We start from the raw sequence: 16,875 nt of genomic DNA, 5'->3' as shown, positions 1-16,875 counted from the left end.
AATTGTTATGATTTTTTAAATTTTGAGACAGAGTCATACTCTATTGCCTCAGTGGAGTGCCGTGGTGTCACAGCTCACAGCAACCTCCAACTCCTGGGCTTAGGCGATTCTCTTCCCTCAGCCTTCCAAGTAGCTGGGACTATAGGTGCCTGCCACAACACCCAGCTATTTTTTTGTTGCAGTTTGGCCGGGGCTGGGTTTGAACCTGCCACCCTCAGTATATGGGGCCACAGGCACTGCCCACCAGCTACTTTTTTCTTGTTGCAGTTGTCATTGTTGTTTAGCTAGCCTGGGCCGGGCTCGACCCTGCCAGCTTCAGTGTATGTGGCTGGCGCTGTAACCACTGTGCTACAGGAGCCAAGCCTAATTGTTTTTATTATTATATATTTTTTGAAATTCAACATTTTAATTTTGATATAAATTATGTAAATACTTTCCAGAAAGTATCTAAAATATTCCACTGTACAACATATAAAAATGGTATCTGAGAATCTGGAGACAATAAACTGTAAATAAGGCACAAAGTTTATTTACACTTATAATTGCATCCTAAATGGTTTTATAATTCATATTTACAACCCCTCTCCCCAATAAAGATTTTGTATTCTCGATTAGTCCTTTACATTTTCTGATATTTGGTATAATGTTCAAACACACTTCATATACTCTGACCGCCTCTCCTTAAACCATTCAAGAAATAAATACTATAGATTCCTTGAAGGCTTGCTTGATCTTCTACTTATTTCAAGATGAAATACTAAAAGAGTGAAGAATTAACAAGCTGTAACTTAGATAAGTATATTAACTCTGTTCAAGTATCACTGAATAAAACTAAAATGAATGGTGAAGTAGCAAACTGACTAACAGTTATGTCCCATCACTCTCACAGCCGTCCATTATGTCTTCTTCCTCTGTGTCTCCTTGGGATGAGAAGGGCTGAGACTGGCTGGCAGGCAGTTCGCTCCCACTGTTCTGACTCAAAGGAAGACAGTAGGTTTCAGATTCAGAGGTTTGAGTGGGTTCACCCGGAGCCTCCTCTGCACGCTGTCCTCCATCAAGTCCTTCATCTCCACCGCCAGTGTCTATCTTTCCATGTTCCCTGCCGGTCAATGCTTCCATTTTCTTTCTTTTTTTTTTGTAGAGACAGAGTCTCACTTTATGGCCCTCGGTAGAGTGCTGTGGCGTCACACAGCTCACAGCAACCTCCAACTCCTGGGCTTAAGTGATTCTCTTGCCTCAGCCTCCCGAGTAGCTGGGACTACAGGCGCCCACCACAACACCTGGCTATTTTTTGGTTGCAGTTCAGCCGGGGCTGGGTTTGAACCCGCCACCCTCGGTATATGGGGCCGGCGCCTTACCGACTGAGCCACAGGTACCGCCCCAATGCTTCCATTTTCAATCTTCCAAAGGTCGCTTCAGAGGAAGCCTGCCGATATCTTGGATAAAAGAGATCTGAGCTTGATTTCTCATTGGAATGGTTAGTATTGCAAGGTAAGGTTAATAGCTGAATTTGAAGGCATAAAGTTGGCAGGCAGAAGTCAGAAAAAAGTGCTTTTGCTGCCAAGCAATTTTCCCGATACTTTTTATTTATTAGAAACCACTGGGGTTTGTGCAAAGGTCGAAAACTAGATCCTCCAACTTGGCAATGAGCAAATCCTTGGGCTTTGTTGGAATGTATCACACCTCTTGTGGCTATAGATGTACCATATTCCCTGAGTAAAGAGCGTGTATTCTATCCACCACTGAAGATACCTGCAAAACTTAGAAATTCACTGGCTCTCACAATATCATCTATGTCCATGAAGAAATCTACGTAGTTTTGGTGAAGATATAAATTAAATAGCTCTCCTGGCATGTGTGACATTTCTACTACTTTCTCCGGTTGAGTAACTGGAGGAAGTATCCCGTTCATATTCAGATAAATGAGAAGGCAGCTGAGGTGAGCCTAATTCTGCTAAAGATGCTCTTTTACAATATCGAATTTTCCCTAAAGCTCTGAAGAGAAACAGAAACGTCTTTGCCACCAATAGCTTGGACTTCTTGATTTTCAAAAACCGTATCAGGTTTTTGTCTTCGTTTTGATTTCGACAGTGCAGCATCTGTTTTTTTTTTTTTTTTTTGTAGAGACAGAGTCTCACTTTATGGCCCTCGGTAGAGTGCCATGGCATCACACAGCTCACAGCAACCTCCAACTTCTGGGCTTAGGCCATTCTCTTGCCTCAGCCTCCCAAGCAGCTGGGACTACAGGCGCCCGCCACAACACCCGGCTAACAGCATCTGGTTTTAATGACACTACTTTTTTTCTTCAGCCATTGTTCTCTTCTTTTAAAGAAGAAAACTGGAGGCTATTTATTGCACTTCTGATATCACGAGAACATCCTTGACAGAGCAACTCTAGAGTTTTGTCAGGTATAATGATTTTTCCTCCATTCTCGTTAGCTTCTATAGTCACTATTTGATTAAGAAATTTCATCATAATTGTTGGTGCAACAGGGTTGAAACCAATATTTGAGATAGAGCACTCTTCTTGAATTTCATTGGGAAACAATAATCTTTGATTGTTATCTCCACTGAGACTGTCAGAGATTAGAGAGGACATCGGCCAATCTGCACGGACTTCCTTAGAACTTCATGTAAAATTCAAGAATCTCGATAAAACTGGTTAGGTAAATCTAGGATTAAACATCTCCTTGAAACCATTTTTTGGAAATCTGGTAAAACTGGATTAATCTACTCTTATACTTGAATACCATGCTTCTTTGATAGTATTGTTATAGTATTTGTCTTTCCACGTCCAGGAGGACCAATTATTAATAAAATATATCCACCCTGTTTTGGTTGCCTTTCCAAAACTTGAGCTTAACCAGGTTCCAACTTCTTCAATTTTCTTTTTGTGCACAGTGAGTTCATGCTGAGTTTCTGGTTTAAATTTATCCATCCATGGTTCATTTTCAGACAGATATTCTTTTGAATATTCTAAACTGTAAATCTGTTCCATGGAAGATAGCTTTCCTTTTTTTCCAGTTGGAAATCTGCTACTTTCTTTTTTTTTTTTTAACTTTTTATTATTTATTTATTTATTTTTTTGGTTTTTGGCCGGGGCTAGGTTTGAACCTGCCACCTCCGGCATATGGGACCGGCACCCTACTCCTTGAGCCACAGGCACCACCCGGAAATCTGCTACTTTCTAATGGGAAAGGTACATTTTTTCTTTTGTGACTTGAATTATTCTCACGTAATGAAGTGGCAGTAATAGCAGAGATGCTTTTAGTCTCTGAAAAATCATCAAATGATGGGTCTACCCAGTCTGTTACCTTTGTGGAAGATACCTTTGGTTTTAAGAAAAGATTTTGACATTATAACCTTTAATAGTTCCCATCCATAGTATACAATGTGTAGTATAAAATATATAATTCACCTCTGTTGAAAAGCAGGTAACTGTCCTTGATGGTTCCAGGTTCTTTCCTAAGGCTGCATCCTCTCATGAGCGGAGAGAAGCGAAGGAGCCCAGGCTTTGCTTCGGGTGGAAGAGCAGCCCTGTTATGATTTTTTAACCACCTAAAATGGCAAACAAATACCTAACAATAATTAAAAATTTTCTTTATTTTTTGGCCATTATTTAGCCCCAATAAGTAAAGATTTAAGAGAATCATGAATTCAATACTGCCCGTTTGTTAAAAATTATAGGAAATGGGCTCAGTGTCTGTGGGTCAAGCGGCTAAGGCGCCAGCCACATACACCTGACCTGGTGGGTTTGAATCCAGCCCGGGCCCGCCAAACAACAACGACAGCTGCAACCAAAAAATAGCCGGGCGTTGTGGCGGGCGCCTGTAGTCCCAGCTACTTGGGAGGTGAAGACAGGAGAATCACTTGAGCCCAGGAGTTGGAGGTTGCTGTGAGCTGTGATGCCACGGCACTGTACCTAGGGTGACAGCTTGAGACTGTCTCAAAAAGAAAAAAAAAAAATAGGAAATGATACAACACCAAAGGCACAAGAAAGTGGCTTTCTGAACAACAGAGAGAATGATGTCAAGCTTTTAGGTCATATTGTGAAACAGACTTGCCTGGAATTTCCCAATAATGTCATCTAAGTGGTGCTTAGGATTATGATTAGAATTTTTGTTGTCTATGACCAGACTACTGGGGCTGAAACCCGGGCCCAACCCTTTCTTAGGTCTGTCTCATGGGCAAAGTTACTTAACCTCTTTGAGCTTCAGCTTCCTCATGAATAAAAACAAATGCCATAATAAAACTAGTTATCTCACAGGAGTGTTGTGAGGATTTAAAAATTCAACTTACACACTCTGGGAGGCCCAGGAGAGTGGATTGTCTGAGCTCACAGGTTCGAGACCAGCCTGGGCTAGAATGAGACCATGTCTCTAAAAATAGCCAAGGCATTGTGGAGTGCATCTATAGTCCCAGCTACTTGTGAGGCTGAGGCAAGAGAATTGCTTAAGCCAAAGAGTTTGAGGTTACTGTGAGTTATAAGGCCACAGCACTCTGAGGGTGAAAAAGTTAAGACTCTGCCTCAAAAAAAAAAAAAAAAAATTCAATTTACATGTGATGAAGCGCTGTTGCTCAGGACTGTAATCCTATACTCTGGGAGGCTGAGGCAGAATCCTTTGAACTCAGGAGTTGGAGACCAGCTTAACTAAGGGCAAGACCCTATCTCCACCAAAAATAGAAAAATTAGCTGGGTGATGTGGTGGGCACCTGTAGATCCAGCTATTCAGGAAGCTGAGCCAACAGGATCACTTGAGTTCAGGAGTTTAAGACCAGCCTGAGCAAGAGTGAGACCCTTTCTCTATTAAGAAAAGAGAAATTAGCCCAGTGAGGCAGGTGCCTGTAGTTCCAGCTACCAGGGAGATCGAGGAGGGTGAAATCACTTGAACACAATGGTTTGAAGTTTCTGTGAGCTGTGATGACTCCATGGCACTCAACCGCAGGGTGATGGAGTGAGACTCTGTCTCAAAAAGAAAAAGTATTTTCTGATTTTATTGAAAAAAATCATATTGCATCATTTGAGTCAATGTATAGTAAATCACTTTTCGTTATTTTAGGCAGTAGGTAAATTGTTAATCATGAGCCACCTTCGTGGTGGAGGTGGTAGGACACACAGAAAAGAGAAGACATGGGGAAAGAGATGAAGAACGTAAGATGAGGTGGTGGGTTCAAACCTGGCCCTGGCCAAAAACTGCACCAAAAATAAAAAAAGTAAGACGATGCCACCTCTGAGCTTTCTCAGGGAAACGCAATGCTGAATGATGTCTTGAGTTTTTAAGCCATGTTTCAGACATGACACAGCGACATGTGAGGTATATAGTAACAGTGATACAGAAAGTGAGGAAAAGTAGAGGCAAAAGGAAATTTATAAACTAGAATAAGGTAACATCAACCAAAATATTAGACATTGATCAATTTTACCTACACTGGTACCAATCTGTCCTCTACTGCTAATCTTTCCAAAGTGAATCTGACTTTTTTTTCCAGCATAAACCTTGATTTGGAAGTGAGCATTGATTTCCAAGTCAGACAAGTATAGCCAATTCAGGTGGGACTTTGAAGTGACATTTCAGTAAGCAAAACAAGCATACTCACGATGGGGCCATGCATAGAACAAAAGATACAAAACAGATTTGCTTGCATATTTTTTCACATATGGTAGTGTTTGCAAAATAGAAGGAATGTGAAATACACTTTAGGAGTATTTTGCAGTGGAAAAATACTTTAGAAGAAGCCAGTTCCTATGGCAAAATTGCTGAGAGCAGAGTGGTAGAAAAGGTCATTGTATTTCCCACATGCAAGGTATAGAAGAGATGGGAGCCAAAGCAAAAATTCGACGTCAGAAGACAACTTTCTGACAGAGCCCTACAGGCACAACTCTGCCCCCTAGTGGACAAGATACTGAATGTGTCCCTTCTATGGAGAGGGGACTTCTCAAGTCTTCTCAAGTCTCCTATCAAAAAAACTATGTATGCATGTTTTAGTGCATGCAATGAGCAGATAAAATTAACATTGGATTTGCTTCTTGAATACAATCAGAGAGAGGGAATTTAAAGTGCAGAAAGTATGACATATTTTTTGAGAACTTTTTCAGGTGTTCACTAAAGGTATGCCCCTTTTTCCTTTTTTAAAAAAATTCCTTCTTGATTGGCATAAAGCTATAACCTTAATGTTCATTTCAGATGAACATTAAAGGTATAACCTTCAATATATATAATTAGATATAAATTTTGGAGTTTTATCAGAAGATCCCCAAAACTGTGAACAGGCAGAGCTAGAGGCTATATGTAGGACATCACAGAGATTAGGAAAGAGGTCTTATTATTAGCTTCCAACCTACCTAAAATGTCTGTAAGAGGCGAGGAGAATGAACAAAAAAAGTAATAGAATTCCTTTATAGAGAGTTGATGAGGGGCTATGCTTTTCTACCCTGGCTGCACGTATCAGCCTCACACTCAGATGGAAGAAGACGTTGCGATTTATTAGTCCCAGCTAAGAAAGAATTTTACAGAATCACTTCTATGGCTTGACTTTTATGCTTACGAACACGTGTGCAGGATCTGACGCTGGACTCAAGGGTGACAAATGTCTAAAGGTGAGAGGCATCAGGGAGCTGTCCATGGTGGCTAAATGTGGACATTCTCTGTGTTTCATGGCTTTGTGGACAGGCTGCAGGTGTAAGTAAGCCAGTAATATAACCATTTCATAGGGGCTGAATTTGGGCTATTTTGTAGGGATAGTGATTGGGATTGGTAATGAATTTGCAAGGGACTTTAGTTTTTTTCAGGTTTGGGTTTTTTCTAGACAACAGAGGTTGTTTTCCGGACTTTATAGAAATATATAACCAAGGCTTGGCGCCTGTAGCTCAAGCAGCTAAGGCACCAGCCACATATACCAGAGCTGGCGGGTTCGAATCCAGCCTGGGCCTGCCAAACAACAATGACCATTACAACCAAAAAAATAGCTGGGCATTGTGGCAGGCGCCTTTAGTCTAGTTACTTGGAGGTTGAGGCAAGAGAATCTCTTAAGCCCAGGAGTTGGAGGTTGCTGTGAGCTGTGACACCACACCACTCTACCCAGAGCGATAGCTTGATGCTCTGTCTCAAAAAAAAATTAATACATAACCAAAATAAAATTATACTAGTACATTTCCTAAAAATACATTTCTGACCTATTCATGGGTAGAGTGAGGTTAGAGCTATTGTACTACCATTCAAGGGAAAAAAATAGGAAGAAATTAGAAAGATTTTTTATAAATAAAATTGTTATAAACAAATATGTAAAGCATGAGCATGAAAATAAATTCTTTTTTTTTTTTGAGACAGAGCCTCAAGCTGTTACCCTGGGTAGAGTGTCGTGCCATAACAACTCACAGCAACCTCCAACTCCTGGGCTCAAGCGATTCTCCTGTCTCCGCCTCTCAAGTAGCTGGAATTACAGGCACCTGCCACAATGCACAGCTATTTTTTTGGTTGCAGCCATCATTGTTTGGCGGGCCCAGGCTGGATTTGAACCCACCAGCTCAGGTATGTGGCTGGTGCCTTAGCTGCTTGAGCCACAGGCGCTGAGCCAAAAATAAATTATTGTTTCCTCTGGCAAATATTTAGAGAAATGAACATAAGTTAGCTAATTTATCTCAAAAAGATTTTCCATCCCAGATATTCAGTATTATTAGTTTCAAAAAGGAGGCAATTTTCCATGCCTGTAAGGCTGGGGAGGTACAAATGCTTTCAAAAAAAAAAAAACATACTCAAGCACCATTCCCCTCTCCAGGGCTGCCCACATCCTTGCCATCTGGCAATACCATCCATTTGTGTTGCATGGTCAGATTGGGGATCAGATCATTTCATGTGTTTTATCTCCTGCTAATTAAACTAAAAAAAATTTTTTTGAGACAGAGCCTCAAGCTGTCACACTGGGTAGAGCTCTGTGGCATCACAGCTCACAGCAACCTCCAACTCCAGAGTTGAGGCAATTCTCCTGCCCCGGCCTCCCAAGTAGCTGGGCCTACAGGTGTCCGCCATAACACCCGTCTAGTTTTTGGTTGCAGCTGTCATTATTGTTTGGCGGGCCCGGGCTGGATTCGAACCTGCCAGCTCAGGTGTATGGGCTGGTGCCTTAGCTGCTTGAGCCACAAGTGCTGAGCCTGCTCTCAGAATTTTAAAATGCACTTCCAGTGATATTTTCGAAATTGCTTTTGTTTATAGTAGGAGCTTCTCTCCGTGGCTGAACAGTCTATTTCTGAACATGTTAAATCCTAGACAAAGAACTTTTTTTTTTTTTTTGAGACAGAGTCTATGTTGCCCTCGGTAGAGTGCCATGGCATCATAGCTTGCAGTAACCTCAAATTCTTGGGCTTAAGTGATTCTCTTGCCTCAGCCTCCCAAGTAGCTGGGAGTAGAGGTGCCCACCACAACACCTGGCTGCTTTTTGGTTGTAGTTGTCATTGTTGTTTGGCAGGCCCAGGACGGGTTAGAACTCGCCAGCTCCAGTGTATGGGTTGGCGCCCTAGCTGCTGAGCTACAGGCGCCAAGCCTCGGCTATTTTTTTTGTTGTTGTCGTTGTTTAGCAGGCCCGGCTGGGTTCAAACTGCCAGCCCCAGTGTTTGTGGCTGGCGCCCTAACCACTGACCTACGGGCGCTGAGCCAACGAAGAACTCTTGACTATCCTAACATGAAGCCACTGATTTAAAGAGCAGTTCCGTAAAAGCCCAATCTTTTAGGTCCAAATCTTTGCAAACATGAGTAGGCAACATACTCAAGCACCATTCCCCTCTCCAGGGCTGCCCACATCCTTGCCATCTGGCAATATCATCCATCTGTGTTGCATGGTCAGATTGGGGATCAGATCATTTCATGTGTTTTATCTCCTGCTAATTAAACTAAAATTTGTCTACTGACAAGCTTGTGAATGCTAATAAAAATTCTGGGCTCTCAGGAGTTATTTTGGGTGGCAAAAGTGATGGGTCATCATTATTTTCACTTGTATCTGTGCCTATGGATACAAATTATAATTTCAAGTGAAAGAATTGTCTCTTTTCAGCTTCTAATGAACCTGATAAAACCCCAAATCATTGTGACTGAAGTTTGAAAGTTGGCCAGAGAACCTTGGAATTCCCAAGCATCCTAGGAGGGCATTTAAATCATAGAGCTGAAGTCTGTAACAAACTAATATATGTTTTTTCTGACTTTAAATGGGAGGAAGCTTTAGGCGGTTTGGAGCACAGATCATAAATGTTCTCTTTTATGAATTTATTTTAAAATATCTATTCTGAGGCCAGGCACTATGGCTTATCTCATCTCTGTAATCCAAACACTCTGGAAGGCCTAGGCATGTGGACTGCCTGAGCTCAAGAGTTCGAGACCAGTCTGAGCATAGCAAGACCCCAGCTCTAAAATTAGCCAGGCCTTGTGGCAGGTGCCTGTACTCCAAGCTACCTGGGCGTCTGGGACAAGAGGATCACTTGAGCCCAAGAATTTGAGGTTGCTGCGATCCTCTTGCCTTAGTTTTTCTATTTTTAGTAGAGACGGGGTCTTGCTTTTGCTCAGGCTGGTCTCGAACTTGTGAACTCAAGCAATCAACTCACTTTGGCCTCCCAGAGTGCTAAGATTACAGGCGTGAGACACTGTGCCCTGCCAATTTTTCTATTTTTAGTAGAGATGAAGTCTTACTCTTGCTCAGGCTGGTCTTGAACTCCTGAACTCAAGGGATCCACCCACCTGGGCCTCCCAGGATGCTAGGATTACAGTCAAGCTTGTTGGCCTAAATATTGTTTTTCTCACAGAGATGTACATTTTGCCATAGTGGTAAGCTAATGTCTGAAATTAACATCAACAACAACAAAAAAAGGACAAACGGGCTTTCCAAACCACTCCTGGGCTGGAATCACAAATTGTTCCTTGGCTTGGTGCCCGTAGCTCAGTGGTTAGGGCGCTGGCCACATACACCGAGGCTGGTGGGTTTGAACCCAGCCAGGGCCTGCTAAACAATGACGACGACGACGACGACAACAACAACAACAACAAATAGCCGGACGTTGTGGTGGGCACCTGTAGTCCCAGCTACTTGGGAGGCCTGAGGCAAGAGAATCGCTTAAGCCCAAGAGTTTGAGGTTGCTGTGAGCTGTGATGCTGCAGCACTCTACTGAGGGTGACATAGTGAGACTATCTCACAAAAAAAACCCAAAACAGGCTCTGGGCTTGTGGCTCAAAGTGGCTAAGGCGCCAGCCACATACACTTGAGCTGGCGGGTTCGAATCCCACCTGGTCCTGCCAAACAACTATGATGGCTGCAACCAAAAAAAAAAAAAAAATAGCCGGGCATTGTGGCGGGCACCTATAGTCCCAGCTACTTGGGAGGTGGAGATAGAATGGCTTGAGCCCAGGAGTTGGAGGTTGCTGTGAGCTGTGATGCTGTGGCACTACCCAGGGTGACAGCTTGAGGCTCTGTCTCAAAAACAAAAAAAAGGAAAAACCCAAAACAAACAAAAACAACCAAATTGTTTCTTTTCTTTTTTTTTTTTTTTTTGGCCGGGGCTGGGTTTGAACCCGCCACCTCCAGCATATGGGACCGGCGCCCTACTCCTTGAGCCACAGGCGCCGCCCCAAATTGTTTCTTGAGAAAAATATTATCTGGTGAAAAGCACTCTGCTACCATCTTCATGCCAAATGTACTTTTTTTGGTGTGTGACAGTCTCACTTTGTCACCCTTGGTAGAGTGCTGTGGTGTCACAGCTCACAGCAACCTCCAGCTCTTGAACTTAGGTGATTCTCTTGCCTCAGCCTCCCAAGTAGCTGGGACTACAGGCACCTGCCACAACATCCAGCTATTTTTTTGTTGCAGTTTGGCTGGGGTAGGGTTCGAACTCTCCACCCTCTATATATGGGGCCAGCGTTCTACTCACTGAGCCACAGGTGTCGCCCTACTTTTCTTTTCTTTTTTCTGTTTTTTTTTTTTTTTTTGCAGTTTTTGGCCAGGGCTGGGTTTGAACCTGCCACCTCTGGCATATGGAGCTGGCACCCTACTCTGTTGAGCCACAGGTGCTGTCCCTACTTTTCTTTTTAAAACTCCAAATGTAATGTTCCTTTTGACCCTGGGACTCTCCTGGGGAAGCACTTACTCTGTTTTTATTTCAAGCACAAATGGATACCTCAGGTGAAGACTCTAGTCCCACAAATGCCAAGGCAGTCTCATTTTTAACTTTATGCCTACCTTGATGCCTGAAAACAGGTATTTGGTAATATAAACATTACATCATATATTTTATAGCTAAAAAGACTGAAAGGAAACACAAGAAGTTCAGGATGGGTTTTTTTTTTTTTTTTTGAGTAACTGGATTATAGGTGATTTTTTTTCCAATAGGAAATGATTTAATATAAAACATATAAATTTCCCAGTATGAGTACTTCCATAGAAATTATAGGTGATTTTTATTTTTATTTTATTTTTTTTACTTTTTGTATTGTTTAAATTCTCCATGGTGGAAATGTAACTTTTTTTTTTTTTTGAGACAGAGCTTCAAGCTATCACCCTGGGTAGAGTGCTGTGGTGTCACAGCTCACAGCAACTTCCAACTCCTGGGCTTAAACAATTCTCTTGCCTCAGCCTCCTGAGTAGCTGGGACTACAGGCGCCAGCCACAATGTCCAGTTATTTTTTTTTTTTTTTTTTGGGGGTTGTAGTTGTCATTGTTTGGCAGGCCCGGGCTGGATTCGAACCTGCCAGCTCTGGTGTATGTGGTTGGCGCCTTAGCTGCTTGAGCTACAGGCACCACCCTGAAAATGTAACATTTTTAAAGATAAAATACTTTGTTTTAATTTAAAGGCTCATTATGAGTTGTTATTAGATTTAAGTGCTATCACTTGTGATGAGTATTTACAGTTAGGCCTTTTGCACAGAGGATTGTAAACACTGGCACATCCTTGCCATATCTCAGTGCAGTTAAAGAAACCCACATCACTTTCCCTTGATTGGTAAATCACCCTCCTTAAACCCCCCCCATCTCCCCTATCGAGAAACATATGTCTGTGTACTGCATCTGATATATTGCCAAGATTATGCTGAACTCACATCCATTTAGATTTCAGGACTAAAAGAGCCTAAGAAATATTAAAATGACAACTGCAAACAGGCAAACAACAAAGTCTTGATCACAAATAACCTTTATGCACAGGTGTTTTTTTTTAGTGCACAGGTATTTTTCAGTAATAACTGGGCTTCCTCCTACACCCACATGTGTGTGGCAGAGTGCAAAGCTAGTCCTTACTCCCAAGCTGCAGATGGGGCGGCCGAGACATGACGGGCTTGCTAAGAAAGAAAGCAAAATCAGGTCAGACAGACAATCTTCAGGTCAGATTAACGCTACTAAATTCGGGCCCCTGGCATTGAGGCGAACACATGTCCAGCTCTACTTCATCAGATATAAAAGAATTTCTCACTCCTGTATAGTTTCACTTTGTAAGCACATGGGGTGGGATATTTTGTGAGTAGTATAGATGAGCTAGAAGTCTATGAAAAAGCAATGCCCATTCTCCAGCCAGAAAAAAATCACATCAGAATTTGCCAAAAAGAAGGCACAAAGTAATCAAAGACTGCTTCTACTCAAACGTTCAATAATAACCATTTAATCAGAGAAGCATTAAAAAAAAAAAACCTCAGGAAGTTTGAGCGGAACCATTCCTGGGAAAAGGCATTTGCTCATAGACATCGTCACTGTCATGTGTGGCATTGTCTTTGTCACAACAGACTCTCAGTGACTCCTATAAATCATACTGACACCCTTTGCTCTGGTCCAGCATGCAGGATAGCTGCCTTCATGAAACAAGTTGCAGAATGTAGTCAAATTACTTTCCTGACAAACAAAACGGCAGAAAGAAAATTTGCAAGGATGAATTCATATGGGATTGAAATGTGCTTAGAAGCCCAAGAACCAGGCACTCACTGTGATTCCTGCGGGCACCATGATGTGCCAAGATTGTTTCTGACACTTAGCCATAATTGCAGCTAACCACACTGCTGGGGCTCTCTCTTGGCAGGATCAGAGGCTATGAAGATGCGTGTGTATTTGTGTGTGTGTGTGTGTTTGTATAAATTAATTTCCTTGTGAAGATGTGATTGCTCCACCTGTTATAGTCTGTCTACATGTTAAATTTCCATCGAGTGTTGCCAATTAGTTCACAAAACAGAACTGAAGAGTGAAAATTGAGGTGCAAAATGTCTGATTTATGGATGGAATTGGTTATGCCCCATGATTTTTGTTGCTGCTTTAAATATGCTGTTATTAAATTGATTAAATAATTATAACTGTTACAAACATGTCAGATGGAATTTCACATCAAATTTCAACTAGTGCCTTGGAAATGTCCCATATTTTCTAAAGCTACGGGATCCTTTACCTTTCTGGAGGTCATCTGAGCTTCTCACCTTCATACCAGAAACAGTTGAAGAAAAATAAAAGAAAGAACAATCTCCCAGGAATTAGAAGTTCTGGATTTGATCCTTTATAGCACCATCCCCTGAGCAACTCCCCCTCTAAGATCTTTTTGTCACATCTAAGAACTGGAAATAAGATTTGCCCTGCTCATCTTCTCAGATTCTTTAAAGATTGTGTGAGGTAAGTCATGCCATTTGATCTGCAGTATGGAAATTGCAAAGTACAGAACAAATTCAGTAACATTATTATTTAAGAGCAGTCGCTGTTATCAAGAACTAGTTTGTAGTAACTGTAAGCAGCTGTTCATCCCAATTAATATCAGTCAACTCCTTTTCAGCATCTACTCTGGAAAGCACTTCCATTCAAACATGACTAAAACACTGTCTTCCTTCAACAAGTTCATGCTATAATGAAGTCTACATAACACAGATAAAACCATAAAAATACACAGCAAAAAAAAGTACAAGTACCAAATGGAAAGTGAAAGATTTCACCATGAGAGAGAGGTCTTGAGCCTTGAGGAAGAGAAGTTGTATTTATTATTTTCTTTCTTTATGTCTTTTGGGGTTTGAGACTAAGGTTTTAGAGTGATGAATAATCATGCACCTTTCCTACTCCAAGTAGATGCTGTTATTAAAGAGATGGAGTCACACTTTCATAAGAAAGATAAATCACAACTATAGCCCAAGATAAAGGAGAGAAGAGGAGGAGGATGGGAGGGGAAGGGGGAGACTCGATGGAAGGAGGGTAAACAGTGGGACTATTCCTATGGTTCATATTGCAAGGGTACATGTCAAATCTATCAAGTATAGAGTATAAATGTCTTTTTTTTTTTTCGTAGAGACAGAGTCTCACTGTACTGCCCTCGGGTAGAGTGCCGTGGCGTCACACGGCTCACAGCAACCTCTAACTCTTGGGTTTACGCGATTCTCTTGCCTCAGCCTCCCGAGCAGCTGGGACTACAGGTGCCCACCACAATGCCTGGCTATTTTTCTGTTGCAGTTTGGCCGGGGCTGGGTCTGAACCCGCCACCTTCGGCATATGGGGCCGGCGCCCTACTCACTGAGCCACAGGCGCCGCCCGAGTATAAATGTCTTAACACAATAATTAAGTAAATGAGGTAAAGGCTATACTAACTAATTTGATGTAAGTATTCCTAATTGTATTTAAAATCAGCACATTGTACCCCATGAAGGCATCAATGAATACATGATCTATGTGTTTATGGCTTAATAATAAAAAAAGAGAGAGAAAAAAAAAAAGAAAAAGCAATGCCCACACCCATCAAGATGGCTCATACATGTAATCCCTGCACTCTGGAAGGAACCCTGGAGCTCAGGAAAAGCAAGACCCAGTCTGTATTGAAATTAGAAAAAATTAGCTGGATGTCGTGATGAGCACCTGTAGTCCTAGCTACGGGGAGAGGCTGAGGCAAGAGGATGGCTTGAACTTATGAATTTGGGGGTTGCTGTGAGCTAGGCTGATGCTACCTGGGGCAACAGAGTGAGACTCTGTCTCAAAAAACAAAAACAAACAAACAAACAAAAAAACTCAAGGAATGGGCGGCACCTGTGGCTCAGTGAGCAGGGCGCCGGCCCCATATACCGAGGGTGACGGGTTCAAACCTGGCCCCGGCCAAACTGCAACAAAAAAATAGCCGGGTGTTGTGGCGGGCGCCTGTGGTCCCAGCTACTCGGGAGGCTGAGGCAAGAGAATCGCTTAAGCCCAGGAGCTGGAGGTTGCTGTGAGCTGTATGATGCCATGGCACTCTACCAAGGGCCATAAAGTGAAACTCTGTCTCTACAAAAAAAAAAAAAAAAAAAACTCAAGGAAGCAACGCCTGGAGAGATCTGTGCAGGGAAGCCTACTGTTTTCTTTTTTTTTTTAATAGAGACAGAATCTCAGTATGTCACCCTTGGTAAAGTGCTGTGGCATCACAGCTCACAGCAACCTCCAACTCCTGGGCTTAGGTCATTCTCTTGCCTCAGCCTCCCAAGCAGCTGGGACTACAGGTGCCCACCACAATGCTCGGCTATTTTTTTGTTGCAGTTGGCCAGGGCCGGGTTGGAACCTGCCATCCTCGGCATATGGGGCCAGCGCCCTACCCACTGAGTAGTCACAGTCGCCGCCCACCATCCCATGATTTTCATCTGAAAAGGTTCAGTAGCATGACCTGTCTATTCCTGACTTGTTTTAATATGTAGATTTCCCTATTACAGAGGTAGTATGAGACAGGTAAATGGCACATACTTCAGAGAATGCCTGACAGGTTAGAGACCTTGGGCAAGGAGACTTATGCTCTCCATGCCTTGGTTTTCTTATCTTTATTAATTTTCTTTGTTTCAGATTAATGTAAGTGTACAAACAGGTTACAATATTTGCATTTATTAGGAAAAGTCCCCGTTGTAGTGTCTTGCACCCAGAAGGTATGCCATGTACCTTTATGTTGTGCCTATTAAGCGGGAGCACCCCATTTTATTTATTTTTTGAGACAGTCTTACTCAGTTGCCCTAGGTAGAGTAGCATGGCATCATCGTTGCTCACTATAACCCCAAACTCTTTGGCTTAAGGGATCCTTCTGCATCAGCCTCCCAAGTAGCTGAGACTACAAATGCCCGCCACAGTGACAAGATAGCTTTTCTATTTTTAGTAGACACAGGCTCTCGGTCTTGCAGAGACTGGTCTTCAACTTCTAAGCTCAGGTGATCCACCCACCTTGGCATCCCAGAGTCCTAGGAGCCACCTGTTTTCTTATCTTTAAAATGAGGATAACAATAATCTCTATATTTTATGATTACCATGAACATTAATATCTGGTGTTTAGTATGATACCCAGAATGTAGTAAGTGATCTGAAAGTGTTTATTATGACTTTATTATCTTTATTTTTAGTTATTTGAAGAAAACATCCACATCCTGAATTACCAGACACAGTATACAAAATTTCTATTTAGTGTCTGGGTGCTGGAAACACATTCAAAGAGGTATCTAGGATTGTATTTACCTGCTCTAATCAGTCCAAATCATTTTTCTCCTACAGGTGCTTGTCCAAACCAGGTTTAGATCCTTTCATAGAAGCATTTTCTGATGCCTGTCCCAATTCCACTGGACAAACATATTCATCACCATCTTCTTGTTTCGTATTTCTCCTATTCTGAAAATTGCTGAAGGTAAGTTTCTTTTGCTTTAAAAGAAAAGCAGGTTGGGCGTGGTGGCTCACACCGTAATCCTAGCACTCTGGGAGGCCGAGGTAGGTTGATAGCTTGAGCTCATGAGTTGGAGACCCACCTGAGCAAAAGCGAGACCCTGGTCTCTACTAAAAATAGAAAAACTGAGGCAAGATGATCACTTGAGCCCAAGAGTTGGAGATTGTTGTGAGCTATGACAACATGGCACTCTACCCAGGGTGATAGTTTGAGACTCTGTCTTAAAAAAAGCAAAC

At 42.2% G+C, this 16,875-nt stretch overlaps 2 pseudogenes; both read right to left on the bottom strand.

Moving 5' to 3' along the window:
• Window positions 1-867: 867 nt before the first annotated feature.
• LOC128561960 (cell cycle checkpoint protein RAD17-like) lies at window positions 868-2,700 on the bottom strand (annotated as a pseudogene).
• A 9,563-nt stretch (window positions 2,701-12,263) lies between these two features.
• LOC128561959 (liprin-beta-1-like) overlaps window positions 12,264-16,875 on the bottom strand; it is a 31,627-nt pseudogene continuing 27,015 nt past the window's right edge.

The sequence above is a fragment of the Nycticebus coucang genome, chromosome 12, assembly GCF_027406575.1.
Source record: "Nycticebus coucang isolate mNycCou1 chromosome 12, mNycCou1.pri, whole genome shotgun sequence".
Taxonomy (NCBI): domain Eukaryota; kingdom Metazoa; phylum Chordata; class Mammalia; order Primates; family Lorisidae; genus Nycticebus; species Nycticebus coucang.
The sequence above is the reverse complement of the archived record's forward strand: the minus strand, read 5'-3'. Positions and strand labels throughout refer to the sequence as shown.